Source organism: Elgaria multicarinata, chromosome 4 (assembly GCF_023053635.1).
Source record: "Elgaria multicarinata webbii isolate HBS135686 ecotype San Diego chromosome 4, rElgMul1.1.pri, whole genome shotgun sequence".
Lineage (NCBI taxonomy): Eukaryota > Metazoa > Chordata > Lepidosauria > Squamata > Anguidae > Elgaria > Elgaria multicarinata.
In genome coordinates, this window is record NC_086174.1 from 106444714 (window position 1) to 106457882 (window position 13169).

A 13169-nucleotide genomic window follows, 5' to 3' on the forward strand; every position below is an offset into this window, starting at 1 on the left:
GTTGATGGGACCTGCAATTCAAATTCAGTAAGTAGAAGGCTGATCTAGAATTATCAAGTCAATGGCTCAAATGCTGAGCGTTACTATGCAACAGCAGAAGAGTATATGATACTAAGGGCACCTTTTGCTCTAATACTGGGAGCCCTGCCCTCCACTTCTTGCATAGACTTCAGCAAGTGCTGTATCAGTACCTTGCCAAATACTCTAAACACTCCAGAAAATAAGAGGCGATGCTGTGTCTGTTCCCCCCATCAGATAAAAAGGAATTAGAAAAGGCACAGAATTAACAAAATTGATAAAGATAAATTAAGAAGATACTTTAATGCATGACACATTCTATTTTTTCCTTCTATTTGGCGAACCATGTGGGACTGGGAGGAATACCATTTATTTTCTGGGACACTAGAGCCTGGTTGATGGCAATCAGAAATCTGTGTTTTGTTTAGTTTTAAGTTCAGCCCTGTGCTGTATTGGTAACTTAAGCTTTGATATGGAATTGATGCTGGCACCTAATAATTTGAAAGATTTTCACAGCCCTGATCTCTATTTGAAATAATGTAAAGTCATACCTGTATGCACAAATCTTGGTTTAGCTGATTAAAGGCGTAACCCCATGAAGACCTGCACACTGCTTTCTCTATATTATACTAGGCAGAATCTACACTGGAGTTCCTTTCATTTCTGAGGCATCACTGTGCCAGTATTTTTTTCAAACGCAATTGGTGCTCTGTGGTCACACATTAATAAATACTGCACAGTGTTCTCGATGTTTATAGTGCCATTCTGTGCCACACACCACTCTATAGTGCTGCAGTTATGAGAGAAGTAGGGGTTGTTTGCAAATGCTTGTGTACTATTCCAAGGCCCCTTTTTAAAATCTCTGGTAAACACCTGCATGGATGGTTAACTGCACAGAATTATTTTTGTGGGTGGTTTCACCCCGTCTCTTTTGATGGAAAAACCTCCATCCTCCCTAGATTCCTCTCTATTGATCTTCTCTTTTCCACTTCAGTCCTGTAGAGTTTCAGAGACACTTTCTCTTTCCAGAAACCCTTTTCTCTTTTCCTGAGCCTTGGAACAACAGTAGCTATTCCTAGCTTTTGAGAGGTTTCCCCCTCTCTCCTTTCCCCCAAATTCCACTTATGTTCCCCCTCTACTACAAAGCATTCTCCATCCTCCCTACAAATCACCAGGAAAGGCAATACCCCCCTTCCCCACGGTCAGACCTACTTACCTTGGAAGAAGAACAATTAAAGTCAATGGAAGTTACTTCTAAGTAGAACATGTTCATGACTGAGTAGTTTTTTTGAGAGGGGAATAAAAGAGAAAGAGGCAATGCCGACGACTTGAACAGACAGAAAACTTTATTTCGTTCAATGGAGGAATGAAAGATGGTTGTGATGGAAGAAATATTGATCTAACTCTCGGTTTGATTTGTCACACCAAAGCAATCTCACAGTCATTACAGTAAAGTTGTGCAGTAAAGCCTGCAGGTTTTTAAAGATGCGTTATTCAAAGCTGCACAGCTGTGTATGAGTGCCATTAAATGTACCATTCACTCAATAAGCAAGCAAGCGGCTGACCATCCAGCTTGGTCAATAGACAATGAATGAACAACATTTCCTTTAGGCATGTGCTCTGCTCCGATTAGAAGCGTAGAAGCAGGAGTGAATTGGCCTGCTCCGCCTTGCCCAGAGGTGGAGTAGAAGCGGACCGCGGACCCCTAGAAGCAAGGCAAAGAGAAACGGCCATTTTCGGAGCGCTCCGGTTTCTGCGGTCCGATCCGATCGCCATCTTGAAACATTTCGCCCATAGGATTGCATTGTGGAAAAGAAAGGGGGATAACTGTGTTGTTTTTTAAGCTATCGTTCTGAAAATTCTTGTGCTTGGAGAGTCGTGGATGGGGGTCATTTTGAGCCTACTCTCAGCTCTCTGTGTGGTGCGGTTCGTGTGCTAGAATTTTTTAAAAAACTGGCGGGAAAAATACCTTTTCCGAAGGGCTGAGGGGCAGAGTCAACTCCCGGTCATGATCACATGATCCCAAAGTTGGAGGAGGGGATAGGCAAAACGGGTAACTTGGGATTCTGGGAAACTTCTCTTTCTACTCTGAACGGAGTTTTCCCAGTGTTTTTTTAAAACAGTAGCTCCACCAAATGCACTAACACAACCTGAAATCATACTAACAGATAGGAAACACACAGCAGTGCTACCCACCCTAACTTTGGGGAACAACTGAAAAGATGTGGTGCAAGGGGATGAGCTCCCCTAGGGCATCCCATGTGGACGTGCCCCCACTCTCTCCTGTACTTGGAGGGCCATCAGAGCCCTCCAAAGAGAGTAACCCAGTGGAGCAATGCCTATCATGAGTTGAAGTGAGAGTTCTACTCCTCAGAGCTCTCGTGGTGGAGCAATCGCTTTCATGAGTTGAACTGACAGCGTTGCTTCTTAAAAGACTGGTCACCAGTCAAATTGGCAGCTGCTTCCCCCTCCCCTGGGCACGTCCCCCTATTGCTGGTAAAAGACAGATATAGCCTTTTTAAAAAAGTTCTTCTTGTTGTTTATTCAGCAACACTGCTGCTTTTAATTCCACCCCTCCTTCGTTTATTTATTTATTTATTCCATTTTATATGAATTACTAGCTTATCCTTGGCTCACTTCCTTATGCCCCCAGAAATGTCTGCTGCCTGCCTGCCTTCCCTCTCTCCTCCCCTGCCCGCCTCACAGGGATGTTGCGTGTGTCTGGCTTTGACTCAGGGGAGAAGTCCTTCCTGCGCTCACTTGGGAGTTTTGGAAGTTCCAAATCCATTTTTCAAGTGTGGAAGAAGATTCATAGGTTTATCTCTACTCCCCAGTTCATGGCATGTTGGGATTTCCTTTGAAATGGCCCCATTGAGATGTCTGCAGGTTTAAGCCCTGCCAAAAATCAGGGGATGATGGGACTGCCTTGAGTCTGGGTGTGCGTGAGTATCCCTGGATAAGCTATCATGGTGGTGAGTTTGAGGTTTTTAACGTGCAAATTGACGGAGCTATCGAAAGGGGTGTGAATGGGGTGTTGAATTTTCATAAATTCCCCAAAAATCAGGGGATGATGGGACTGCCTTGAATCTGGGTGTGCGTGAGTATCCCTGGATAAGCTATCATGGTGGTGAGTTTGAGGTTTTTAACATGCAAATTGACGGAGCTATGGAAAGGGGTGTGAATGGGGTGTTGGATTTTCATAATTTCCCCCAAAATCAGGGGATGATGGGACTGCCTTGAGTCTTGGCGTGCGTGTGCATCCCTGGATAAGCTATCATGGTGGCAAGTTTGAGATTTTTAAAGTGCAAATTGACAGAGCTATTGAAAGGGGTGTGAATGGGGTATTGGATTTTCATAAATTCCCCAAAAATCAGGGGATGATGGGACTGCCTTGAGTCTGGGCGTGCGTGTGTATCCCTGGATAAGCTATCATGGTGGCGAGTTTGAGGTTTTTAACGTGCAAATTGACGGAGCTATCAAAAGGGGTGTGCATGGGGTGCCCGATTTTCATAAATTCCCCCAAAATCAGGGGATGATGGGACTGCTTTGAGTCTTGGCGTGCGTGTGTATCCCTGGATAAGCTATCATGGTAGCAAGTTTGAGGTTTTTCACATGCAAATTGACGGAGCTATCGAAAGGGGTCTGAATGGGGTGTTGGATTTTTATAAATTCCCCAAAATTCAGGGGGTGATGGGATTGCCTTGAGTCTTGGCGTGCGTGTGTATACCTCCATGAGGTGTCATGGTGCCAAACATGAGGTTTCTAACTGTCACAGAAAAAAAGTTGTATACTTTTTTAGCTTAATGCAAGCCTATTGGGGGGGGGGAAATGGAGCTCCGAACCGGATCCGGAGCTCCGCAGCGGAGCGGAGCGGGCATGGGCAGAGCGAAGCGGCCCGATCCGCAAATCGCGGATCTGGAAGAGAAGCGGAGCGGGGGGTCCGTGCACACCCCTAATTTCCTTCCTGCAAAGCCACTTCCCCAACCTCTATCGCTGTAGCTAGACCTAAGGTTTATCCCAGGATCATCCCTGGTTCGTCCCTGCCTGAGCGCTGGATGCCCTGTGTGGAACTTAGATGAACAGGTTTGACCCCAGGACAATCCTGGGATAAACCTTAGGTCTAGCTACGGCCTATGACAAGGTAAAAAGTGAAGGTGGGTAAGAAACATTGGCAAACCAGTTTAGCAGGTTGAAGCCACGCGCCCACTGGATAAGACGTAATAGCACACAGCTTCTGCACATCAATCTCAATAATCTTTTCAACAGTCCTGTAAGGTAGTTCACTATTCCTGAGAAGACCTAGTGACTTTCTCTCCTGTCCTGTGCATGTTTACTGAAAAGTAAGTCTCGCTGTATTTAATGGAGTTTACTCCAAAGTAAATGGGCAGAGGATTCAGCCCTAGTACAGGGGTGAGCAACCCTTTTGCTTCCAGCAGCCCCATGCCAGTGGTGAGCATGGCCAAAGCTAACAGTGGGCTTGACCGGAGCTCCCCCTCTTCTATTCTCACTCACACATATACAAATGCACGTAGCCTTTTCCCTTTCTCTTACACATGTGCAGGAATGGGGAGCTTAAGGTGCATTAACATCCCATTGCACACTCCTCAGCTGTTCCCAGTACTAATCTCCTGGAAAGCAAGGAGGGATCACCCTACAGCCTATTCAGATGACATGCTAACCCACCGTGGATCACTAAAAAATGCAATCCACAGTGCTTTAGCATGTTGTGTGTGGGGAATTTCCCTCCCTAGGATAGGCAGACTACCCAAACCTGCTACTCACCTTCTGCAGGATGGCTAGCAGGCTTCCACGGTAGTTCCTATGTCTTCTGGCAAGAATTCCATGTTTTTTTCAGAGAAAAATTGAAAAAAATATATGACGGTGACCATAGAGTCCACTGGCAAGAGCGACTACTACTTCCAGTGAAGCTCTTGCCACCATAAACTTTCCTTATGGTTGATGGCCAATTATTATTTTTTTAACTTGAGCAGATGCTGGGTACCTGTTTAGGGTGTGGAGGATGACGGGATATGCGGTTAAACCACGTGGAGTTACAGACAATGTGGTTCTGCAATCGTGTAGTGGGTCTGCTTGTCATGGTTCCATTCCCCCTCTCCTCTATCCCTCCTATGCATGTCTGAACAGGCCCTAGTGAGTTAGTAAGACAAGGTCAGAACCAGGGACTTCACTGTTCATACTCCTGACTACTATACTTTATCATTTATGAACAGAAGCAGGGATGAAGATCTGTCAGCATACAAATCCCACTGTTGGATTGGTTCCTGCTTCTGCAAAAGGCTGCTCTAGGTATGGCTCCATGTGCTTCTAGCTGAAATCTTTTGTAATTGTTTCTATATATTAAAAAGGAAGGTATGTTGTGGGATAGGATTTCCCTTGCTGACATAGGACATTGCTCTTTCTTTCTATAGATTGAACTATTCAACTTGATCCACCCCCTCTAACTTTACTGAAGACATCTAGGACTCCACACAGTTGAGCACAGCTAAAATATGAGAGGTGGTGGGAAATTATTTTAGCCCAGATCCCTGCAAGTTTCCAAGGCAGATGTTCAGCTAGCATCAGTTTAGGAAAATGATTATATACTATACCAAAAAGATCAGACAGATCCATATCTATCCTGTTAGAGCTGGATTCTAAATTTGTTTAGTTAGAATTAAGTCCCACCAAGCTATATGACCTTTTCAGATTACTGGTTTTTCTTGTGGGATTTGTTGTTGTTGTTTTGGGGAAAATGAGATTCCTCCACCTCTTCTAGCTAGTTCAGTAAATTTGATTTGGGACTGGTGTGGATATGGTCACACGAGTATAGCAAGTAACTATTAGAGTACTTATTACATTATTTGTGATAGATAACAATATACCTCTTTATTTTTAAATACTGGAGTTTCCTCTTATCACACCTAACTTTACTTCTGCATCTGCAAATGGGAAGCAGGCATTTTTAATATGCATTTTTAACAATTCAGCATTTTTTTTCAAACATGACATTTGATATTGGAAGTTTCATCCGAGTAATTTAAAAGAATGTATCTCAACAGTGTCATCTAGTGGCAAAAACCATGAGGTTTTCTTTGCCAAGTGCATATTGTTTGAACATCTAAGAAGGTTATGAGCAGCGGGGGGGGGGGGGGGGATTGCGTTTGCTTACTGTCGCTTCTCCATCTGCGCCTTTGTTCCTCATTACTTCCCAGTGGGCCGTCGTCGCACTGCTTCTCCTGCACACAGCAGGAAATAGTGGCAACTTCTGTCTTTAAAAATAAGTCGGATTTACTGGGATTTTTTTTTTTTTTGGTCGTGCAAAGAAGGCTAGAAGGGGTGGGAGGCACATGGGAGGCAGACAACATCATGAGAGGGACCCGTGGAAATCCGTGAGTGCCCAGTAATGAGCATGCATTAAAACACTCGTCTGATGAAGCTCTATTAGTAGTATTATCCAAATGATGGGAGAGACTGGTTGACTTTATTAATAACTGTTCTTAAACATGTTATTTCCTCCACATACAAGAATGCCAGAAGATGGCACTGTATGGCTCAAATCTTAATTATACTAAATGAAAGTCTAATTTAATTCAGCAGGACACAGGCCTGACTCACACTTAACTGCAGAAGTGTGGGAGCTGAATTCATATGGCCACTTAACTTATTGCTTTAGTTACACAGCAATGAAGGAAACATGTAGAAAGCTCAGCGTAACATGGGAAGAATCATATGAGTATTAGAAGATCAGCAGGATCACAGTAACATGGTTTCTCTCACACAATAGTACTAGTATGTGAGAATCAAGTCACACTTTCAAATACTTACATTTAAGAGCAAGCTGTAAATCAGGGGTGTTGAGCCTCTTTCAGACCAAGGGCCAAATTCAATTTTGGAGAAACTCTTGGTGGCCACATTCCAGTGGTGGGTAGGGATGAAATCAAAAGTGGTGGAGCCAAATATAAAAAAATACCAGCATATTTTAGCTTAAAGTTCTTACAGCCAGTAACGAAGCCTTAAGAGAGGCAATTCAAATTTTTAGAATTGGGGGGGGGGGGATGCACAAAAGCCAGAAAACCATCAAACAATTAGTAGTTGAGCAAAAGTGGGGGCAGGGGGTGTTCCTGCCAGGGGAATCCCGGAGGTTTGAATTAGGGCCTCAGGAAGTCCAGGTTTGTCCCTCAGACCTGAGGATCTGCACCTCTGTTGTAAGACTTGTAAAATTCTGGTTCATTTAAAAGTTACTTAATAAATACCCTTTTAGCCTCTACTTGTGTTCACCTGCGAATATCTGAATTGAAATTTATCATAAATAAAATTGATTCCTAATTGGAAGATGGATTTACAAATGTACGTAAATGGTGATGTACTTCATTTGCGAACACACATCTTGAATACCCCACATTAGTCCCGTTTTAAAATCAGATGGAGTCCCTCCTGAAAGGTGGCAGTGAATTTGAAGTAAAAATAACAGAAACGGCTGGAGGGTGGAGGTTCATACACAGGTGTCGATGACATATTCACAGAGAAGACTGAACTGTACATTTCTGCATCACTTTGAAAAACAAAAGAATTATAAAAATCTTTTTCCCTTTAAAGAAACAAAACTGGATCAGGTTGCTTCTTAGATGTATGAAAACCTGCAATGGTAATAACTCACAGCCACGATCCAAAGAACTGATGCATACATGTAAGTCAGAACCAAGTATGCAGCCATGGATTGGTTTGATGTTGGTATCATAGGAGCCTTGTTCATGTTACAAGCATGAATAGGACAAGTGTGGTGAAAGCAGCAACAGGGTCCCAAAGTTGTGCCCCTCCTCCCACTGTCCCCATAACATTTGAAGTGAGATGAATTACATATTGAACAATGTCACAGAATATAGATTTACTAAAAATAAGAGGCTTTTATAAGTGTACCCCTTCCCCACAAACCACCTGAGGCAAATTTCTGTTGAAGTCTTTGCTGAGAGTGCTCTGGCTATAATGTATGGAAATGAGCTTTCTGTAACTATTAAATCAGTTGCTGAAGTGCTATGGAGTGTTTATGAACATTTTAATAGTTCAGAAATATACAAGAGTGGCAGCATTCAATACCTGTGTGCTATTGTGGGGAGATAATTCAGAAGAGAGGGGAGTAGGGAGCAGTTTTGAAATGTTTATCAAGTGACAGCCTGTGCACATGTATGAGAGTGGTAAGATAATGGCATGCATACCTATGGGTGAGAATGGGTGTGTTTATGTGAATGTGGAATGTGAAAGACTGAAAGGGAAATGGTATTACACAAAGTACCAGGCTCAACAGCAATTCTGTGGTCCTACACCATGGACTCTTGAAGTTCTTCTGTGTGGTCATGATGCCTCACTTGTTAATAGTTATATATTACAAGGAACACTCTTCCTCCCTCAAGTTGCTCAGAACTGCTTACATGTTAGGGCACAATTCTATGGAAGTTTAGGCAGAAAAAAGTCCTATAATTCTCAGCATGTCCCAGCCAGCCACGTTGGGAGTTGAAGATTTGTGTGTGTGTCAATATGCATAGGATTGTGATCTTAGTCTTCTGTCTAGAACACTAGTGTAAGAAGCACTCTCGATCATCCCAGAGTGCAGGACACGGACAAATGGGCTGAAGTTACAGGAAGCCAGATTCAAGCTGGGCATCAGGAAAAACAGTACGACAGTGGAATTGACAAAAATTCGTTAAGGGGGATTCCTGTCTTGAGCAGGGGGTTAGACACGATGGTCTTGTAGGCAACTCTACTATTCTATGAAGACCTGCCTTGATGAAAGATGGGATAGATCTTCTTTTTAAAAAGCCAATAACAATAATGATTATTACAGCATTTGTTTGTCATGGAAGTGTCAATTTGTTTACATTTTTCATTATTATTGCCCAACCTGAAATAAAAAGTGTAATGAGTTCCTTCCAAGTTTCTTCAACTGAACTGTTATGGCTGTAATCCTCTGGCACTCACTTGAATTCCATGGATCTTCCTTCTGAGGAAACATGTATAAGGTCACGTGCATAGTTGCGAACCAATTAAGGATTTGGAGCAAATTTCCTAAAACTAGAAGGACTGGAGAAGTAAGTACATACTGTACTACTCTGAAGTACAAATGCTTCTCTCCCAGGTTCTACATTTCCTTGCAACCTGAGACCACATCTTACTGGGGGAGTAAGTCCTAGTGATGCAGTGCAGCTAGGTCATTTTAGATCCTGGACATAAAGGCCTTATGGGGACAACTCTTTAGATGGCCACGTGTATTATTTCTCTTCCCTCCCCAATCCCAACTGTCATTCCATGTTTTACACTCCCGATACGTTAGAGCAACAATTAAACTGTTTGCCAATTCTGATGAGATGGAGAAAAAGAATAATGGCCAGTTTTACATTTTAAACTTACTTAAATCATGACTGCACGAATACCTGCTACTTTCTGGAAGGTTATTTTGTATGTGGGCTGGGCTGCAGGCTCTGGATTAGCTGCACCACTGGTGAGTCCCATTGAATTCAACGGGTCTTACTTCTGGTTAAAGATGCAGAAGCTTGCACCATCAGGCACACGTCCTTGCAGCCTGAGCGTATGCAGTTCGACTGGGGAGTAAGTCCCATAGAACTCAACAGGCCTCACAGGAAACAGGCATAAAGTGCCCGACCTACAACCGAAAAAGCTGTAGCGGCGATTCAGCCCAGCTTTGCCCGCCGCCGCCGCCGCCGCCTCCATTCTGCCTGGACGCCCCTATTGCGTGTCAGTCTCGCTTAGCTCCTGGCAGAAGCCGGCGCCTTGGCCCCTGCCAACCAATCGGCGCTCAGGATGCTCAGCTCTTCGCCCAATCGCGCGGCCCTTTGCTTCTGTGTCCCAGGCGCCAGTCCTTCGCCGTCCTCAATTCCTTCTGTGGGGTTGCAGCCGTGGCGGCTTTGCTGGCCGTCTCAGCCTCCTCGGAGACTTGCTTCGCCGTCCGCTCTCCTGGCTCGGCTGGGAGCCTTCCGGAGCCACTGACGATGAGCTTCCCGGTTCTCCGGCGCGCGTCCTCTTGCGACCGTCCGAGCCCATTCATCTAGCGACTGGTGAGGGTGGAGAAGCTTAAGCGGGAGCCTTTGCATGGGGAGAGGGACTGGAAGAGAGAAGGGGCCGAGCGAGGAGGCAGGCAGGCACGACACTTCTGCCTTCCAACCAACCCAGACAGGGCTTTTGTGCTTTTAAACAGCGCCATGGCGGGCAGCAATTCAACAGGTGCAGCCCTTCCTAGTACGGGGAGAGGCCGCAGGGGAAGAGCCGCACGGATTAAATTTCTGCAGATTGCAAAAGCCCTGCCGGGAAAGGAAAGAAAAAAGTTGCAAGAGGTGTTCAGAAACTGGAATGGGGAGAGAGGAAGTTAGGGATGCACTAAGGAGGACTGAATAGGAGGTAGGCAAAGTACCTTTGCTAGGTATTCATGACCTAAAGTTCACCCGATTGACTTCCTAGACCATCTTTGTGTCAGTGGTTCCTTGAGGTTTTGCTAACAGTTGAACTCTGGTGTTGCTCAAGACTTACTATTTGTCCAAAATCAAAATTCCACTGGGCTGCATAGCTGTGTTGTTTCTAAGGGTACCTTGTTAGGACCCTATTGCATCTCAGAATGACAATGTTGAGCACACCCTGTCCCTCAAAGGTTTATGCTGCCTAGGTCAGGCGCCCTCGACTCTGCTTGCTTTGATTGTGGGATAACTGTGTACACAATAGTAGGGTGGTTATTGCAGTAGAAAAGAACAGAGGTGTATTGACCTAATGTAGTGAGCAAGAGGCCTTGTACAAGGATATTTTTGGCTGTGTAAGGAGATTACATAAACTGAATCTGAGATATTCAGAAGACTCTCTAAAGAGTTATGAGTTAATGAGTTACATTGTCTCATTTTAAGGGATACTTATCTGCAACAGTTCAAAGTACATTGGAGCTTCATAAGTGCTGATGGACACCTCGTATTTAAAAATGAAGCAAGTGTCTTATTCTAGTAAAGCAGGAGATGTTCTGTTGAGTGTCCTTTGTTTCATTAATGCTATGCTAATAGCTTAGCAAGTGACACCAGCATGAAAGTTTTGTGTGTATGCCAAGAGGTAGACATCATATTTCAGTGTTGTATGTTATGGTGGTCTTGATAGTTTCCTAATGTTTGTTGGAATTCGAAGAACTTCATTTGGAGGTGTGGAAAGGGTGAAATTCTGTTTGTCATGTTTGGGGAGCTCAGCATGAAGGTGTGAAATAAGTGTGTTCTATAAGATAACATGTAATGAATAATTTAGGCCAGTCTTTGCTACTTACGAAAATGTAATCAAATAAGAATGGCCTCAGACTGTCATTTACGATATATGCGCAAATTATGCCAGTGGTATTCAAATAAAGACATATGAATTAGTTGTGGTTTACTGGTTCAAGATATTCACAGTTAAAGTGGTCCTAGTGTGTGACTGGGGTGGGAAGAGAATAAGCAGTTAAACCATGGCCTAGCTTGGCACTGCACGTACCTTTTATATCTACTCTTTCTTGCAATAACATTTTTAAGTATAGAAGAATATATTTCTCCTGAGGCTGCATCCTATATATGCTTGCTTAGGAATAAGTTCCATTGGACTCCACCTGGCTTACTTCTGAATAGAGACATACAGGATTGTACTATCCGTGTTTTAGTAGTGAATTCATTGCTTACCTATCTTTATGCAGCTAAAATGCACCATTCACTCATGAGAGGGTGGCATCAACAGGCTTGAAGAAATGTCAAGGTTTGCAGAAGTACAAAAAATCTTTATGAAAAAAGTCCTAAGGAGAACCCTTCTCCCCAAAGCAGCCCAATGATGACAGCATACATCAGTAGCAGAAGAATGCAGGGTAGCGGGTCAGGGGGAGAAAAACTGGGAGGGAGATTGGAATGGAGTATTATGGAAAATGGCATGGGTGTCTGTCTAAAACCCTGAACAAGGGCACTGCAATATTTTCTGCTTTTCTATTCCAGCTCTTCATTTTAAGATCCTGACAAAATGCAGACTCAACTTGGAAGCAAGCAGCATCTTTGACACATAGATGCAGTGTTTGTCCCAGATGCTGTTTACTTTCAAATTGGTATCTCATTTGAATATGCAGTCTTAATGTGCCGTGCCATGGCCAGCTCCTACTTCACCACTACTTTCTTCTCCGTAGAACTTTTAGATTCTTCTAGCTCTTAATGGTGACCTCTAGCTAATGATGATCCAAATCCATTTTGACTATGAAATATATATACTTGGCTGATGGAAGTTTTCTGAATTGCTGTGGAATCAGAGGAAGAGATGTATCTTCTAAGACAGGGGTACACAACTTCTGGTCCTCCAGGTGTTTTGCCCCCAAACTCCCATGATCCCTCACAGTGCCTATGCTAGTTAGGCCTGATAGGAGTTGTCAGCCAAAACACAAGTTGCCCACGCCTGTTTTAAGAGGTCACACCCTGTACCATCACTGTAACACCACCAGGGTTTTTAAAGCTCCATAAGCCATTTATGGACTAATCATTAATTCATCTAGGAGCTCAGTCCAATGGAAGCCTTCAACCTGCTGCTGCTGCATACGAACACTTGCATTGATGCAAGCTATTTTGGCATTGTACTCCTTGTTGGTTTCCTGTGATCTATGAGGGCCTGGGCTTTGTTGAGAGGGCTCTTTGTTCACTGTCTCTTTCCTAATCCCTTCATATTGTTTCTGGACATCTGGGTGTCAAAGGGGTGGAGTCTGTGTCAATGCCAGCTTATATGGTTGTATTATGTGATTGTTGACATTTTAAATAGACTATACACCTGCAGTTTGTGAGGCTGGCACATGATAATCAAGCTAAAATTCATACGTTATTTTGTTAGTGCGTTCTTAAAAAGCATCCTTAAAAAAGTAGAAATTATCAATCCTTTAACCAGCTCATTAATTTTAAAACTGCTTATGAGAAATAAGTCTTTTAAAAACTAGCAACATTGAAATTGTACGTACTCAGTACAACAGCACTGTACTGAACCACTGAGAAAGCATTGATCAGATGTTACTGGTAAGCTTACAAATAGGTCCTCTGAGGCAGATCATAATGCCTGGATAAGTTTATTGGGTGGAGATGGTCCTTCAAATAAACTAGTCCCAAATCATTTAGGCCTTTATA

At 43.6% G+C, this 13169-nt stretch overlaps 1 protein-coding gene across 1 annotated transcript in view; it reads left to right on the top strand.

Moving 5' to 3' along the window:
* Positions 1-9910: 9910 nt before the first annotated feature.
* Positions 9911-13169, top strand: part of IBTK (inhibitor of Bruton tyrosine kinase) — a 58576-nt gene continuing 55317 nt past the window's right edge. Inside the window, exon 1 of the mRNA XM_063124919.1 lies at positions 9911-10085. The gene's annotated coding sequence lies outside the window, so the exon portion shown is untranslated. The remainder of the gene's footprint in view (positions 10086-13169) is intronic.